At 43.6% G+C, this 19,038-nt stretch overlaps 1 protein-coding gene across 1 annotated transcript in view; it reads right to left on the reverse strand.

Annotated features, from left to right (window-relative positions):
• Positions 1–18,893: 18,893 nt before the first annotated feature.
• LOC143018654 (uncharacterized) overlaps positions 18,894–19,038 on the reverse strand; it is a gene marked incomplete in the record, with an annotated part of 838,726 nt that continues 838,581 nt past the window's right edge. Inside the window, 1 exon segment of the mRNA XM_076174236.1 lies at positions 18,894–19,038. This exon segment is cut by the window's right edge and continues 1,866 nt beyond it.

Consider the following 19,038-nt stretch of genomic DNA (forward strand, 5'->3'; position numbering starts at 1 on the left):
TTCAGGCACTAATTCACAGGCTCGTAGGATAGCTGATTTTATTTCATCGTAATCCTTTGTTTGTGAATCCTCTAAAGCACCATAAACTCTTAGCGGTTTCCCTCTGAGGCTTGTTCGCAACAATGCAGGCCAATACTGCTTCGGCCACTGATAATCTTCCGCTATTCCTTCAAACGTTCTAAAGTAAGTATCCACCTGTGATTCATCAAATTCAGGAAGCAATTTAGCGTTATGTAATACATCAAAATTGAGCCTCCTATTCACGAGTTGAGATTCTGATAGCACTCGTCTACTTTCTTGCAAGTTAACTTGAAGTCTATGGTTTTCATTGTCTATTCTAGCCTTTTCAGTTTTCATCTTAACTCTCTCAGTTTCTTCCCTTTTTACTTCAGCTTCTATCATAGCTCTCTCAGTTTCTTCCCTTTTTACTTCAGCTTCTATCTTAGCTCTCTCAGTTTCTTCCCTTTTTACTTCAGCTTCTATCTTAGCTATCTCTAACTTCAATCGTAATTCGCTTAATCGAGACTCAGTGTTTTGAGATTCACCCTTCTCCATTTCCTCTTCCACTTCTTCCTCTTCCTCACATTCTGAAGTGACAGACTCTCTATCTGTCCTTCCTTCATCTCTCATTGCCCCACTTTCATCTCGATTATGCACTATTTCTACAACAATTCTTATTAATTCAGTTTTATTTGCCTCATGTGCGTGCTCAACCCCTAGACTTTGTGCTATGAATCTCAAGTCGTTAGCAGTAAGGCTCTGTATCTCCTTTTTAGTAGGTTGTTTGTGTACAAACTCCAATACCTCCTCTGCACTTGTCAACTTCATTTTCTCACACTATTGATCCTATTTAATACTAAATATTTTCGTTGGTAATTCTTTCACTTTACCGTTAAAATCCTGGCAAGGTCGCCAATTTATATGTTACGAATCTCGCTCACATATCTGACTTAAGTATATGAAATTAGTTCCCAAGACCCCATGTCTTTGGGATAACTCAAATATAAATTACAAAGCTGTCAGTCTCGTAACACATAGTAAGAGTGATGGGTGACTGAGTTCCTAAGACCCCATGTCTTTGGGTAACTTAAAAGAAATTTCAAGCCCGCCACTTGATTTTATAAAAATAAAGAAAAATGAAACGCACAGATAACGTTTAACACTATTCATTAAAGTTAATAGGATTATATGAAGGATTACAATCACTGAACATTCAAGTGAGTAAATAAGTTTACATTCAAATGAGTAAATAAGTTTCAAAACAGAAGATTCCCGTTCGTAAAACTTTTAACGGGGGTGAAAGAAAATTAATATTGAATTAATACTTTACCAACGAAAAACACTGTCTAAGTCACTACCATAAACATTTCCAACACTGTGTGAAACACTAGATGAAACACTAGCTGAGTTAATTATCTTACGACTAATACAGGGGGAGTACAGAGGACTTACTTCAGCCGAATAATCCGCCCCGAGGCACCACCTTTACATCGTACCCTCTACTCTCAAACTGACTCTGACACGCCCAAGGCGCTCTGGTTCTTCTCTACAAAATCCTCTGATTGGCCCATAGGAATTGCGTCTATGGTGGTTGAACCTCATTGGTCAATTAACTAAAAACGTTCTCCTTCGTTCTAGGCTGAGTGTTAGAACAAATACTCCATTGAGTAGGTTTTCCTTCACACGCGTCCTCCAGTACTCGTCCTGTAATCTGACACCCACGTTAATGGCGAGGCGCTGTTATCCAAGTAATAAAATATTCCCGTCTGACATATATGGGAATATATGTGACAATATACCAATGCTTTTTCCCCCTTACAAGGGAGGTAGCCAAAAATGGAAAGGCATAAATTCATTTCCACCCATTCCATCACTGAATACACTCCACACCCCTCCACCCTCCCTCTTATCTGAGCATCTCCTGGATGACGGGTCATCCCTGCACCTTGTCCACTGCCCTGGGTCAGAAGCAGTGTCGCAAGACACAGCACATCCACAGCAAGGCCGCTTCATTAAATCAGCGACCGCCCCTCTCCGTTCCCCCATTGCATAATAGGAGAGGACGGGGAGAAATCCCTTCGGGCTGCGTCAAATTTTGCTCACACATACTACCTCACCCCCCATCCCCCCGCCCATTCCACCTTATGCAATCACAACATCACCCATATACAACCATTCTCCATTCACCCCTGTCTTCTGTCCTCTCCCGTCCTTCCTCATCAGACATTCCCCTCTTCCACAAAGCCCCCTTCACCCCATCCATCCACCTCATCCTAGGACATCCCCTTGTGTTCACTCCCTCCACATCTGCCTTCCATACCTCTTTTACTAGTCTTTCTTACTGTTGTATGTGGTATCATGCTTCGACCGTTGGGGTGAAGCGGCAGCCTGGGCTGGCAGATAATCCGGAGATAATTGCTCTTTGACCCTGCTTAACCTGAGAGATGTCTTGAGTGAGCTCACTACCACCAAACTCTTCATGCGTGTGCGTCTGTGTGCACTGGTGCTGGTTGGTATCCGTATGCGTGCAACACCACACTCTTCTCCAGTAAAAAATAAAGAAAAAATAAATACATGAGTCATTACGTCGATTCCACTGTCCTCTGAAGGGCATTATTGCTTTCGTGTTATGAAAATTGGAACAGATAAGAATTTGTCAATTTAGTCCTGTTTTTCTACCCCGAGACTCCTTAATTACTGATAAGATTGCCAGATGCCTCAAATCAATTGAACTTTGGACGACGCCTTCACTCGTCCTAAACGCAGACACCGAGCAGATATATATATGTATATATATATGTATATATATATACATATATATATACATACATATATATATACATATATATACATATATATGTATATATATATGTATATATATATACATATATATATACATACATATATATATACATATATATACATACATATAACATCTATCTAATTTCTATATTTTTCTTCTTTTTTCTTCTTCTTCTTCTTCCTCTTCTTCTTCTATGTATCACTCATTTAGCTTTCTAGATTCGTCAAACGTCCACTTACTACTACTAATTTTTGGACCGAAAAGTGGGATAAAAGGTGCGAGAAAAGGAGGGAGATAAAAGGGAGAGAAGGGGGTGAGAGAAGGGGGATAGAAAGGGGACAGGATAGAAAAGAGGGTGAAAATGAGGAAGTAGAGAATAAGGTGAGTGAAGATGGGAAGAAAGGGGAGATGGGAGGGGTAGGATGAAAGAGAGAGAAGAGGAAGGAGGAGTAAGAAGTGGGAGGAGTCGGAGAAGTGGGAGGAGAGAGGAGTGGGAGGAATAGAAACGAAAAGAAAAGGATGATGAGAAGGGAAGAAAAGAGGGAGAGAGGAAAAGGAGAAACGAGGGAGTGAGAAGAGAGGGGGTAGACGGATAGAGAAGAAGGAGGGAGGAGAGGGAGAAAGGAGAGGGAGGAAGGAGAGGGAGAAAGTTGGGGGGAGAACTTAAGGAGAGAGGGAGGGAAGGAGAGGTAGGGAAGGAGAGGGAGGGAGGGAGAGGGAGGGAAAGAAGATGGATGGAGGAAAGTATGTGGGATACAGGGAGGAGGGATGGAAGGAAGGAGAAATGGGGAAGGAGGGAAGGAAAGGGGAAGGGAATCGGAGGGGAATGGAAAGAGAGAGGAGGAGGGGAGATGGAAGGAGAAATGGAGTGACAGAAGGAAGGAGAGTGACGAGAAAAGCCCCGCCCCGTCCCGCCTGATACGACAGGCTGGCTCACTAAGTGCCACGAATGCTTGGGAAGAAGGGCATTTGATAACAGAGGAACGATTTGTTCCAGACATCCACCAATCTGTGTGAAAAGCCGTTTTTTCAGATCTTATCTATAATTGTCCTTTTTAATTTTTTTTCATGCCCCCTTGTTTTTCGTCCATCCCAATATAATAAGTCTTATCTGTCAAGGACTTCCATGCCTTTCATGATTTTGTAAATGGCCAAAAGATCGTCTCTTTCTCTCCTTTGTTCCAGGGTTGGTAGTTCCAGTTTAGACAATCTTTGCTCGCATGTCAATTTTGAAAGTGTTGGTGCCATCTTTCTATTTTCCTCATATTCTGTTTTGTATTGGGTGTCCAGTGACACTGCGTACTCCAATCTTGGTCTTATCAGTGTGGCTAGTATTTGCTTTACCATTACTTCATCCAAGTAATTAAAAGCCGCCTTTATTGATCTTAGTAAATTGTAGGTTTCTCCGACTATTTTGTTTATCTGCTTGTCTGGGGACATGTCTTTGGTGATGATTACTCCTATCTGTATGTGTGTGTGTGTGTGTGTGTATGTGTGTGTGTGTGTGTGTGTGTGTGTGTGTGTGTGTGTGTGTGTGTGTGTGTGTGTGTGTGTGTGTGTGTGTGTGTGTGTGTGTGTGTGTGTATGTTCACCTTGGTCTTTGGATCACGTGTTGGACTCGTGATCGACAGCTATTTCCCTCCCGGAAGAGAGCTCATAGCTCGTATGACCGATCTGTGGGTAATGCTATGACCTTACACCCACACACACACACACCCAACTCCCCGCCCACGAGAGTTGAGTAACGACTCGAAGCGCAGCGATACTGAAATAATTTCAGCCCTGGGCAGGATTCGAACCAGGTACCGCCGGCACCCCCGTGCTGACAGTCTGAAACTCTACCAACCGCGCCGCCGAGTGTGTATGTGTGTGTGTGTGTGTGTGTGTGTGTGTGTGTGTGTGTGTGTGTGTGTGTGTGTGTGTGTGTGTGTGTGTGTGTGTGTGTCTGTGTCTGTGTGTGTGTGTATGTGTGTGTGTGTGTGTGTGTGTGTGTATGTGTGTGTATGTGTGTGTGTGTGTGCTTGTGTGTGTGTGTGTGTGTGTGTGTGTGTGTGTGTGTGTGTGTGTGTGTGTGTGTGTGTGTGTGTGTGTGTGTGTGTGTGTGTGTGTGTGTGTGCGTGTAAGGTCAAAACATTACCCATAGGTCAAGCCATATGATTATAAGGACCGAGGTCTCATTCGGGAGGGTAGTAACTGTCGATCACAAGTCCAACACTTGATCCAAGACCGAGGTGAGACGCATACGGGTACTCGTACACAAGCTCGAATAAAACTGAACAGCTTATTTCCTTCATTTCTAACATACCGTCAACTAACTTCACCCAATCCAACCTAACCTAAGGAGAGAAACGCTGGTAAATGACAGCCCATATCATAAACATCAACAACAGCAATTAACCTAATCTTCCTGTGACAAAATGGACAAAACTATGGTAGCGGATTTCCATATTTACCTTTCCTCTTCGCTATTGTGAGCTTGGCCTTCTAGTGCTAGCTGGCTAGGAAATAGGATCTGTTCACCTAGATATTACAAAGTGCTCGGTGCTAGTCCAACTAGCGCATTTACCAGCAAACAGGTACTATGGGCTTGTGGTGAACAGAGTCCCCCACATGTGCTTTTACGCGATATTTTGACTTATAGTATCGCTGCTGCAGAAATGGGATGGACAAGGAATGGATATGTTATGTAGAAACATCTGGACTTCGGCCTTGTATTACTTTTGTGTAGGTTAAGTCCATATTATGCCTGTATTACAGGCACTTGTATCCTAAAGAAAGCACAACCTCGGCCCTGCCGATGCCATGTTCCCGCGAACGTTGGGTCCTTCGCTACCTTTCGGTACGGAGGGTGATATATAAGGAGCTCAGCTTGTGGTCTCCAGACAGTTATCTTTTGTATTTGTCACCAGCTGTGCGCGACCCAAGGCCTGCGGTCACTCCTGCGGTTACGGCAGCCTCGGAGCCCGACCGCCGACCCAGCCTAGGCCGACACTCGCACTAACCAGAATAAAACCAGCAAACACTCTTGAGCTTCATTCACTCCCTCGGCACCAAACCACAAGTAACATTCTCGTAATGTTACAGGCTTCCTGGTCGAGGATAGTCCAACTCAAATTTGGTTTTCAAAATATAATTTCCAATCGAGGGTACCGACTACTACCAGGTGTATTTGATATATTCATAGGTGGCTGAGGCCGAAACCGTCACCTTTGCCCTGTTATGCGCCTGAGTGACTGATGGGATAGGTAACATACACTGCTGGGAATCGGAGAGGAGTGCGGAACCAAAGCACTTATATTCAGAAGTCATGTAAATACATCTTACTCAAACTGTTATCGTAATCTTCCTGACCTAGTTAGATATTTTGCTCAGCTGATATAGAATAGCAATATATTTTTATATTTGCACAGCTGAGTGAGGCTACTTCTACCTTACTCATGCTGACCATCAAATATCAGCATTAGTAAGGTAGGATAATCAAACAGATTGAAAGACTTAAAGTTACAAAATCCCAGAGTCCGGATGAATTTTTTCCAAGAGTGCTTAAAAAGTGTAAATTTTAAATCTGCAACCAATTAACAGAAATATTTATCACGTTGGCAACTACAGGCCAATCAGTTATAGGTAAAATGCTTGAATCAATAGTAGTTAATAGACTCAGAGATTACATCGAGAGATATAACTTGATTCGGGACTCACAGCATGGTTTCTCCAAGGGTAAGTCATGTGTGACTAATCTACCTTTTTACACTAGCGTATATAAGGCGTCAAATAACAATGTTAGTTACGATGTTATTTACCTTGACTTTAGCAAAGCGTTCGACAAGGTGCCACACCAGAGACTACTAAATAAAATCAAAGCCCATGGCACATGAGGAAAAGTGTTAGAATGGATTAGAGCTTGTATCAGTAACAGAAAACAGCGGGTCACCATAAATGGTGTAAAATTCAAATGGGGGACTGTTTCTTGTGGAGTTCCCCAGGACTGGGTTTTGGATCCTTTATTGTCCATTATGTACGTAAACGACTTGGTCAATGAGATTAATAGTGATGTTAGTAAGTTTGCGGACGACACTAAAATAGGACGCCTAATTAGGCCACGAGACGATGTAGAGATTCTGCAGGATGATCTTAACAAATTGTTCACATGGTCGGTGAGATGGCAAATGGACTTCAATATCTCAAAATGCAGCGTGTTAAAGGTAGGGCTACACAACCCTGAAAACAGATATAGCTTAGATAAGATGTTTTTAAAGAAAACTAATTGCGAGAGAGACTATGGTTACTTTTGCTTCGCTTGTTTTATGTTCACAAATATGTAACTTTTATTTGAATTTTATTTTATTCTAATTGGTATTTAATTTGTATTGTAATGTATTTTTATTATTGTAAGGTATGCTTTGTACAATTGACTGAAAGGGTGAACCTTTCCCAGGTTTACCATTTCGGCGATTCATAGGAGTTCACATTCTTGTAACCATTATACCCCCTGAAGACGATTCCTGGACAGGAATCGAAACGTCGGGCAAATAAACCCTTCAATTGAATCTGGTGTTTACAGTTTCCAAGATATATATATATATATATATATATATATATGTGTGTGTGTGTGTGTGTGTGTGTGTGTGTGTGTGTGTGTGTGTGTGTGTGTGTGTGTGTGTGTGTGTGTGTGTGTGTGTTTGTGTGTGTGTATACATATATATATATATTATATATATATGTGTGTGTGTGTGTGTGTGTGTGTGTGTGTGTGTGTGTGTGTGTGTGTGTGTGTGTGTGTGTGTGTGTGTGTGTGTGTGTGTGTGTGTGTGTGTGTGTGTGTGTGGATTCAGATGGACAGGGACGAGAGAGTGAGGCTGACGCCCCTGGGCAACTCTCCCTCACTTGAATCAAATTCACGCGCAAGTCATGACTTCATCCCTATCACTTATCACTCTGCAAACCCTACTCATCCCTCAAAGTCCTGCGGCGATGGACACGTGGAAAAGTGACAGGTGAGGACACACTGGAAGTCGTAGTCACAAGTCTGCACGTAGGCGGTCCAGGCCATATGGTCGCTTTCCAGTGAACGAGACAGCTCTGGAATTCGGCAGCTCCCTGGACGACGAAGCAGCCCTATTTAGGACAGCACTGCTTCCCCCCGTAGCATGGGTAAGGGACTAGAAAAGGTGTCCTAAAGATTGCCTGCCTCATCCTTCCCTGGGCAGCATGCCGCGGCTGGCGGGGATCCCATACCAGCGGTAGGAAAATTACAAAGAGATCAACATCACCCAAGGTGACTAGAATCACCTTTGGCGCATGGAATGTGCGCACCCTCCAAGACTGTGCTGAAACCAACAGATCCTTAAGATGGACCGCCCTCATTGCCAGCGAACTTGCCCGCTATAATGTGCAGATAGCTGCACTCAGTGAGACTCGGCTGGCTAAGGAAGGCCAACTAATAGAACTGTCTGCCGGCTACACATCCTTCTGGATTGGCCGCGGTCAAGATTAACAACATGAGACTGATGTTGGCTTTGCTATCAAGTCCAACCTGATCAACAGACTGACAGCTCTCCCAAAGGAGATCAACGACCGGCTGATGACTGCCCGACTCCTACTTTCAAGGAAGAGATATGTTACACCGATTAGCGCCTACGCCCCTATCATGATAAATACCGATGTGGTGAAAGACAGTTTCTACGCAGACTTGAATTACACCATCTCTGTCGTACCCAGGACTGACAAACTAATAAATCTTGGAGACTTTAATGCCCGAGTTGGCCGCGACCATATATCGTGGGAGAAAGTGCTGGGGAAATATGGTATGGAAAAATGTAACAGCAACGGACTTCTCCTTCTGGAAACCAGCGCCGCCCATGATCTTCTCATCACCAACACAGTCTTCCGTCTTCCAAACCGTAACAAGACGTCATGGCAACATCCACTTCCAAGCACTGTCATATTCTCGATTACGTCATTGTCAGGCAAAGGGACAGGCGGGACGTGAAAGTTACGAAGACCATGTGTGGAGCGGAATGCTGGACAGGCCACCGTCTACTGATCTCCAAGATGACCCTCTGTATCACACCACCCAGGAGGCCCCAAAGCACCAAAACCCCCAAGCAACTAACTGTCTCTAAGCTGAAAAGCGACCATGTTAAGCAAAAACTGGTAGAGGAGCTAGAGAACAAATTCCAGCCTCCCAACACAGAACCTAACGACGATGTGGAAACTGAATGGGCGCGTCTCCATGATGTAATTTACACCACCGCCTCTATCGTTGTGGGTTCCACTACCAGAAAACATCAGGACTGGTTTGACGACAACAACCGTCACATCCAATCTCTCTTGGAGGAAAAAACATAGACTTCACAAGGTACTCCTCAACGATCCTTCCTCCGCCTCAAAGAAACAAGCCTTCAACGCAGCCAAAAGAACAACACAATCTGAGTTGCATCACATGCAGGACACATGGCTTACCGAAAAGGCCAATGAAATTCAGACCTACGCAGACAGGAAGGACTTTAAAAACTTCTACAGTGCCCTCAAGGCTGTCTATGGTCCCACCTCATCTGGATCGTCCCCAGTCCTTACCGCTGATGGGAACTCACTGATCTCGGACAAAGAGAAGATCCTCGAGCGCTGGGTAGAACATTTCAACAGTGCCCTCAACCAACCATCAACAATCAACAATGAAGCCATAGCTAGACTGCCTCAAATCCCAGTCAACGACTCACTGTCAGACCCCCCAACTAAAGAAAAAGTCACAAAAGCTATCAAGCATATGTCCAGTGGTAAAGCACCTAGCGCTGATTCCATCCCAGCAGAAATCTATGCTTTTGGCGGATCAAAACTGACAGAGAACCTCACAAGTTTGTTTAGTTTCATGTGGTCTCAAGAAAAGCTACCATCTTTACAAGCGCAAAGGGAACAAGTACGCATGTGACAACCACCGCGGTATCTCCTTGCTCTCCATCGCAGGGAAGATTCTGGCTTGCATCATGCTTAATCGTCTCAATGCACATTTGGAATGCGACCTACTCCGTGAGAGCCAGTGTGGATTTCGCGCGGGACGCGGCACAGTGGACATGATCTTCGCAGCCCGACAACTCCAAGAGAAGTGCCAGGAGCAGAACGTTGGCTTGTACACCAGCTTCGTGGACCTGACTAAAGCATTCGACACGGTTCACCGAGAGGGCCTGTGGAAGATTATAACCAAGTTCGGATGCCCTACCTAGTTCATCTCGATGGTCTAGCAGTTCCACGACGGCATATATCCACGAGTGCAAAATGACGGAGAGTACTCCCAACCTTTCCCCGTTGGAAATAGAGTGAAGCAGGGCTGCGTGCTTGCTCCCACCCTGTTCAGCATGTTGTTCACCGCAATGTTAACATATGCCTTCCGAGAGGGCGATATTGGTGTCACTTTCCGATACCGCACAGACGGCAAACTCTTCAACCATCAGAGGCTGCAGGCAAAGACCAAAGTGCATGAAGCCATAGCCCGTGACTTCCTATTTGCTGATGACTGCGCGCTGAATGCCAGTACACAAGCTGACATGCAGAGAAGTATGGACCTGTTCACCAGAGCCTGTGATGACTTTGGTCTCACCATCTCCACCAATAAGACTGAAGTCCTCCACCAGCCAGCCCCATCAGCTGTGTACACGGAACCCCACATAACCACCAAGGGCCAAAGACTAACAGTGGCAGACAAGTTCACCTACCTTGGTAGCACTCTGTCACGCTCTATCAACATTGATGAAGAAGTAACCTTCAGAATCACCAAAGCCAGCATAGCGTTTGGCAGACTGAAACAAAACGTCTGGGAGCGAAGAGGGTTGCGCCTCGACAACAAGCTCAAGGTTTACAGAACAGCAATCTTACCTACCTGCTCTACGCCTGCGAGATATGAAAAATATACAACCGGCACTCCAAACAGCTCAACACCTTCCACATGAGATACCTCAGGACCTTGCTCCGTGTGAAGTGGCAAGATGGGGTCTCAAACACTGAAATGCTTCAGTAGGCTAAGATGGAAAGCATTCACCCCATCCTGATGCGCTCTCAGCTTCGCTGGGCCGGCCACGTTCATCGAATGGATGACGGTCGCTTACCCAAGAGATTACTCTATGGTGAACTATCCACAGGTACGCATGCAGTTGGCAGACCAAAGCTGAGATACAAAGACTCACTGAAGGCCTCACTCAAGCAACAAGCAATGTGAAATTCCCCACAACACCTGGGAAGCTTCTGCTGAGGACCGTCCGGCCTAGCGATCTCTTATAAAATCCAGAGTGGACAATTTCGAGGAGAGACGGACCAGGAAAAAAGAGCTCAAACGACACAGACGAAAAGAACGTGAGAACTCCACCTCTCATCCCGGACCAGCTGTGCGCACCTCCTGGCCCCACTGCAACAGATTTTTCCGAGCGAGGTTTGGTTTGATCAGCCATCTCCGCACTCACCCCAACCCCCAGTGATATGATGAAGCTATGGTCATCTTCGCTCTCGAAGGACGAACATCGTGTATATATATATATATATATATATATGCATGCATGCGTTATTAAAGTCGACAGCATTAAGGAGGTTGTTAATCTTCTTATGGGTATTTTCAAGCTTTCTAACATGTACTCTGCCATTTGAAGGGTGGGCATAAACCAGATTGCCAAAATGATTCATTTATTCAACGTTTCGTCTGCAAGGAGACATCTTCAGGAAAATATGTAACATAAAAATTACCGACATACAGAAATAAAGAACAAGGGTATTAACCTTAACAAAAATTCACAATCATGGAAATAGACATCAATAAATAAAAAATAGACAACAATAAATCAAATCCTATCTCGATACATGGGCCGTTGGGGACCAATACTTACAAAATTAAAGGTCCAAAGAAATGACGAAGGAAATCGTCGGGTGGTGACTTATATATGCGAACCTAGCCGGCTTGGGTGGTGGAAGGGGTAGTGGGGAAAGGGGTAGTGGGAGGGGTTGATGACCCATCATGTCGGGAAGGAGGGTGTTTGGGGGTTGCGAGGTCGGTTGGGGGGAGGATGGAAGGAGTGGGTGGGAAGAGGTGGAGGGGTTGGGGTGTTAGGGCGCATTGATATAGGGTGTGGTCACGGGTCGTGGTGGTGGTGGCGGCTTCACTGCGCGAGTGAGTGCATTGTTAAACAAGATAATGATGGAAATCGTGTTGCCTTGGGTATTTATAATATTTATAAACATAGCTCCTAAAAGCTTAAGCTTATGTGCATCCCTATTGCTTGCTATAATCCTGGTGTTCTTAACTAGGCATTCACGGGTGGCTGTTTGGTTATGATATTTCTTCAGATGATGTTTAATAGCCCCGTTTTGCACGTGCATTGATATTCTCCTACTGAGACTACATCTAGTATAACCAATATAAGATGAATTGCGGGTTACACACTCCCCGACATTTAAATTCGTACACTATGTTGGTTTTAGACATGGCTCAGTATTACTGTTTAGGTTGTTTTCTATTACCAATGAGCTAGTTTTAATGGTTGGAGTAGAATACAACCACGCGGATTTCCTTCTCTTTAGAGACTGGGTGGCAGTTTTTAGTGATGATATCTTTTATGATTTTCTCATCTTTTTTGTAACCCTTGGTGAAGATGTTATGATGGTAGATGTTAATGAATTGGGGCTTAGAGGATGTTTGCCAACAGCCACCATTTTAATTTGTATGTAAAATAGTACCATTGGCAACTGCCAGTGTTTTCCTCGTGTAATAATTTGAGATGTAGATGAATCTAGACGGAGCGATTAAAGAAAACAAACCACAACTTCGTTTATCATAACGCCTCCAAACCCGATGTAAATTACAAGCAAATTTATATATTGATGGCAAGTGGTGGATCCAAAGAAACAACACTACACTCTGGCGGCAGCGTTTACAGATTAGCTGATTCCACGTGCTGAGAAGATACATCAGAGATCTACACTCCGGTTGAACTTAGCCACTTCCCAACTCTACGCTGAGCTGCGTAAAGGATCATGCTTACGAGCCAACGCTCATCGCTGTATCATCAAACATCATACGAGCCAACGCTCTTCGCTGCATCACCAAGCATAATGTATATTTATAGTTAGGATCTACATTCAAGGTTTGGTGAGGCAAACGAGGTGAAAGCCCTTTCGTTTTAATGTTTCAGTCCTCTTTCTGATCTACAATCATGGAGCAACCTCCGAGCAGAGCTCGGGGGGTTGCCAAATTCTATTTATAAAGTAGAGTTGGCTGTTGCCATTACACAACTAAAAACATAATTCATTTTCCTATATCTACAATTTACAATGCATGGACTGAATCTGGCCTTTCATACCCATGGATGGGACATTAACATAAAATAGTAGTCATAAAAGAAATATGTCGCACGTATCCCGATCAATAAATAAAGTGTTAACATATGTTGATCTTGAGGTTGGCAATGTTGGACGGAGATGTTCTCTGTTATTTTGCCAGTTGTTTGGGTGTGGTCCGAAACGCCTGGCTCCTCTCGCCATGGTCAAGTCCGATGACAATGGAGGGTCTCTTGGGAGGAAGATCCGAGCACAATGGAGGGTCCCTTGAGAGTTGGCTGAAGATGTCGGAGTTCACTCTCGTAGCACATGCATGCGTGCTCGTGTATGCACGCTAAACATCTAAAGGGTTGACTCTTCCTCTCAGGCATCTTGCAACAATTATACTACGAGCCAACGCTCTTCACTATATCGTCCAGCTGCCCATTACGAGGAAATCCATCTTCGCTGCATTACTCCCATGGAAAAATCGAAGCAACAAACTCCTACATCATTCCTATCAACATTCTGATGGTTTACAAGACAATCCCCCTCCGCGGCATTGTCCAGCACCCACGACAAGACAATCCTCGTCGACAAATTCAACATTACTCTCATGAGTCGGACACCTTCCGCCTTCTCCACGCCACCACCGTTTTGGACGACGACTTCCTCCTCCACCCCTGTATCTAGATTTGCACCAGCATCGTGTACGTCTTCACACGAACACGACCTTCAAATCCACAATAACGCTAAAGTCTCTCCTTCTTTGACATCTTAATATTTGTGTGTTTGCATGTTCATGTATTCTTGGAAATATTATTTCTATAACTCACCAGCCCAATGCATTGTACTAACTCCTCCCACTGTTTACAACATTGCATCTTCCCACTGAATCGTCCCCCTGTATCCTAATTCATAGAGCCAAACTCTTCCCACGGAATCGTTCCACTGCATCCTCACTCATAGAGCCAAAATCCTACATCCCCCTGGGTATACATATATTTTTCCGTCCTCAATATAAATTAGGAGGCATTACGGTCTTATTTTATTTTATTTTATTTTATTTTATTTTATTTTATTTTATTTTATTTTATGTTATTATTATTATTATTATTATTATTATTATTATTATTATTATTATTATTTTTATTTTTTTTTTTTTTTTTTTTTTTTTTTTTTTTTTTAAGTTTAGTCCATGAGCGTGTCCGAACATCTTTCTGATTTGATATACTGACCATGTACACGCATCCACTTTACACTCAGTTCCATTATACCAGGCATGTTCCCACCTTCTGCCAACAGCTTTTCGGACAATTCACCTGCTTCTCAAAACACCATGACAACACGAAATTTTATCACCGTAGTCAAGGATGAGACCACACCCCTATTTAATGGCAAGAATATTCCTGTACACAATTTCCTCTCTGAGGTTGAATCAGAGATAACACGAAGGAATATCACAGACGACAAAGGTAAAATATTCATTCTAACATCCAGAAAAGATAAGAATAACACATTAGCTGGTGACGTCACTCAGTCTGATCTATTTGAGGAAACTAAATATTACCATGATTTCGCATATCAATTTAAAAAGTCCTTTGCATCATTTGAGACACTTGGATCATTTCCCCCTATACTCTAGCTGGAACCTACAATCATGGTCCACGCCACACCAAAGAGAAAGCTATCAAATTTATTACTTCAACATTTCAAAGCGAACTCCGAAAAATCCTCAAAAACTCTGATTGGGTCTCAGAAGACAAAGTTTCATTGGAACACGTAGTCTCACTCATGGCATACTTTCGATTACTATCCCAATTACAACCACACGCATTCCAGAAAGCTGGTATTATTCCATTTACAACAGGTATCACACTAGGCGAATTCTCGAGGAAATTCTCTGACACAAAGCTATCACCCAACCCCAGAGCCAGTCAGTACCCATTGCACTCACCCACACAATAGCCCAAGTCACACGGTCCACACCACATAACACAAGGTCAAGACATACATATCGCATTCAACATCGCTCACGCCAATGCTTTCCTTCAAGAACACAATTGATTTGTACGTCCTGCCACAAACCAGGACACCTTGCAAACACATCTTACTACAGACACCCTTCACACTGACACTGACACTGCGATTATCACGGTATATGTTTTCACACGAATGATCGTTGCCGTGTGCTGTTACCACGAAGGAAACAGACCAAACTTCCCAGATCACTCTCCCGCAAGGCATTCACGTAACACATCTACTTTATGACTAAGGAACACCAAGATTCAGTGCGTATCAAGGACAGTTACTTCATACCCGGAAATTCATTCATCAACTCCCCTAACTGTACATACCCTAGATATCCCAGACATGTCTTCCCATTCCTTAATATTCAATGCTACGTGTAGCAACACCAATGTGGCAATCTTTCTCGACGCGGGTTCCCCAGTCAACATAATGTCAACACACAATTTCCATATATTCCTCACTAAAACTAAACGTGTCACCATTCTGGACCCCCCCCCCCGACGTCAACCTTTGCAATGTAGATAGTGTACCATTCCTTTCAGTCGCTAAATTCTCCCTAGACACTAGCTTCAAAGGTCGGTGCCCATCCATTCCAATTACCACCTACGTAGCTGATGTTAACTTTCATGCAGATATCCTCATAGGTTTAACATTGATGAAACAACATAACATAGCCATTTAACCTGCTCAAAATGGTATCATTTATGCAAACCATATCGTTTCCGCACTGCCATTAGCAACTCCTCATAAAGATAATCACATTCACGTGGCCGAGCAGGCACAGGTAGACCAACCCCGCATCAGTTGTTTGTACTCCCTCCCTTCAAATTCACTCCACTTCATCAAACGAGGATGCAACAACTGTAAGTACAAATGGTTTCACCATCTTCATACAACAGAGTTCCCAGTGCTCAACCACTCCAACCCCTCGCCAGGACTCTAATTCTTTCTGATAGCTGTGGACATGCGTCCTACACCGGACTTGGCGCAGTCCTTATGCAGCAACACGGCACAAAACTCAGACAAATTGCCTATGCTAGCCGCACACTCAACAAACACGAACAAAATTACTCAGTCACAGATATAGCTGTAGCTGTTATATACACACTCAAATATTTCAAAGAGATCATTCTTGGTTACGACATACACATCTACATGGACCATCAACCAATCTTACTCCTCTTCAAAGGAAATAATCTACCAGGAGAAATTGCCCGTTGGTTCCTCATCATACAAGAATTTATGCCTATTTTTCATTATGTTCAGAATAAAGCGAACTTAGTAGCAGACGCTCTCATTCGCCATATCGCGACCATCACTAGAAATCCAATTTCAATAACTCTTACACAAGATCGCATAGCTACAGCGCAGAAATCAGATCCTCTTTGGAAACGTGTTATATACTTCTTCGAATCTGCAGACACATAGGATAAGGATAACTTCCCTCCTAATCTCGACAATTACACATTAGTTGATGACGTTATGTGCTACAAAACAACATTAATGTACAAACATGAACACAACCAGTCAGTGTTTCAGCTCGTAGTTCCTATGGCCCTCATTCCGAAAGTTCTGAAACTCCTACACGATTCCCCCTTTGCCGCACACTCTGGCAAGGAGAAATGCGTTACACAAACCAGATTGCACTACTTCTGGTTAATCATGAGGAAGGATATACACTCCCACATGGATGCTTGTCATTCTTCTGCGACTCACAAAGGTCATATTAACGGTCATGTTCTAATCTTAAATTATCCTACCCTTTGTAAACCATTCGACAAATCACAAAATGCAATACTATTGCTTATCACCCTAGTTCAAATGGCTTAGTTGAACGCCAGAATAGAAAGATTCTCAATGTTCTTCAACATCTTGCTTCTGATGTTCACCCTTCTTGGGATGAATATGTCCTCACAATTCAAGCTTGCATCTACAGTTCCATTAACAGGTCAATATCGGAATCACCTCATTTTGTCCTCTTTGGCTCGGACAAAAGACTCCCACATGACCTTTCAAAATTACCTCCCATTTACAATTTCAATTATTATGTCAAGGTCAAAGTAGCATATTTCAATCATCTTTTCAAAAGAATCCATACCCTTCATCTAAGGACGAAATGATCCGTCTGCTTAAGAAATCAGCCAGAGTTTGTACATTTCAACTTGAAGGCATTGCTTACACCCTTAAACACACCCCATCTCGAAGCTCTTCTTTAAATTCTCTGGACCCTATCGTATTATTGGACATGAATCAAATAAAGTCAAAGCATTCAGGTTGCACGATCTTAAAGAGACCGTCCGTATTGCACAAAGATCATATCAAAAATGTGTCCCGTTGTCTTCATCAATTCATACTACCCCTACAATAGAGGACTATCACCAATCCTCTGCACTGCTTTCTCCTACTTCGCTCCAACGTTACAACCTTCGCAGTCGAGCCACAGCTTCATGAGATTACATTTTGCCTATATGAACGGAAATAATATCTACTTCCACATGTTCTTAAAATTGAGTAAAATTTATTTTATTAGTATTTCCCGATACCACCATTGCTCAAACATGTGTATTTATCTGTATGTCCAAAATTCTTGTATCATTTATCTTCCTCGAGTATTAACCTCACTGTGCTCAATAGCTGAACCGAGCATCTGTTGCAAGATTGAATGAAGTATTCAATCTCTTAGATATCCAGCGTGCACGCGCACATATTAGCCACGGCACGTCAGATCACCTCTCCAGAAACTCCCGCGGGACACCCTATTGTGTCGGACCTCACCCGCGGTCACTCGACTGAGCACGTAAGGACCTCTCCATCCGCCATTGCCAAGTGCAAGTCGTCATACGACCGACATAATTTTACTGTGTGCTCTATTGCTTGTATATATATAAAATCTATGCATGAATAATGGATATCCATACTCAGTTCATGTATTGTACATCGTAGAAGTAGAGTAGACAGTAGATAGTAGCGAATTACTAACATGTAACTTTTTAATTTGGCAACAGCCACATTTTGAATTTGTAAAATAGCACCATCGGCAATCGACAGGGTTTTCAAGTAATAATTTGAGATGTAGATGAATCTAGACGGAGAGATTAAAGAAAACAAGCCAGAATTTCGTTTGTCTGAACGCCGCCAAACCCAATGTAGAGAACAAACAAATCTACAGTATTATGTCTTTCAAAATCCTCAATCCATCTGTGTTCCATGATGGTACTCAACCCAAAAGGCCACGCCCACCCGTTTGGCGTCGACCCGGCTCGACTGACGAGCCCACACTTACCTGACACTTGTGACTGAACAGGTGGGCTGACACACACAGACGGAAAGTGTCAGCTCATCAGAGCTCCACGGTCTCCTTTTCTTCAGTCAGTCAATTAGACGTGTGTATGTGTGTACCAGGAGCCATAGCCAGCGATGGAACTAGTTGTCAGGGATTTGGCGTAAGCTAAGGCTGTGTATCCAATGTCCCAAATCATGACAAACGCCATGAGTATAATAATAAAATGAGTTAATAAATAAGTTGGTACAAGCCGTGTCCCTTTATTTCCATCACTGCCTATGGCCTTGAAATCTCTCTCGGCAACGGTATGATATTGCCCACAAGGGCAGAAGCACTGGAAAAAAGCGTGTGATAGCAATTAGTTGCAGCCAGAGCCAAGGCAGATCATGCCCTGTGGCGATACCCCACAGCAGTCTGGCGGGTTCCCCTTTTCCTCCCTCGTCTCAAGATCCCCTCACTTCAGGTTGAATAACACACACAAGCTTTCATTCACAATAAGCATTTATTTGAAAACTTGATGGCGCCGCTGTACGTAGAAGAGCAGGCCGGCGGGAGGAGGGGGGGTGCGGAGCGGCGACGACGATGACGACGACGATGACCAAGCCCGAGAGTGACCGACGCGCTCGAG

This window comes from Oratosquilla oratoria, chromosome 35, assembly GCF_046742065.1.
Source record: "Oratosquilla oratoria isolate Oo_2021 chromosome 35, ASM4674206v1, whole genome shotgun sequence".
Lineage (NCBI taxonomy): Eukaryota > Metazoa > Arthropoda > Malacostraca > Stomatopoda > Squillidae > Oratosquilla > Oratosquilla oratoria.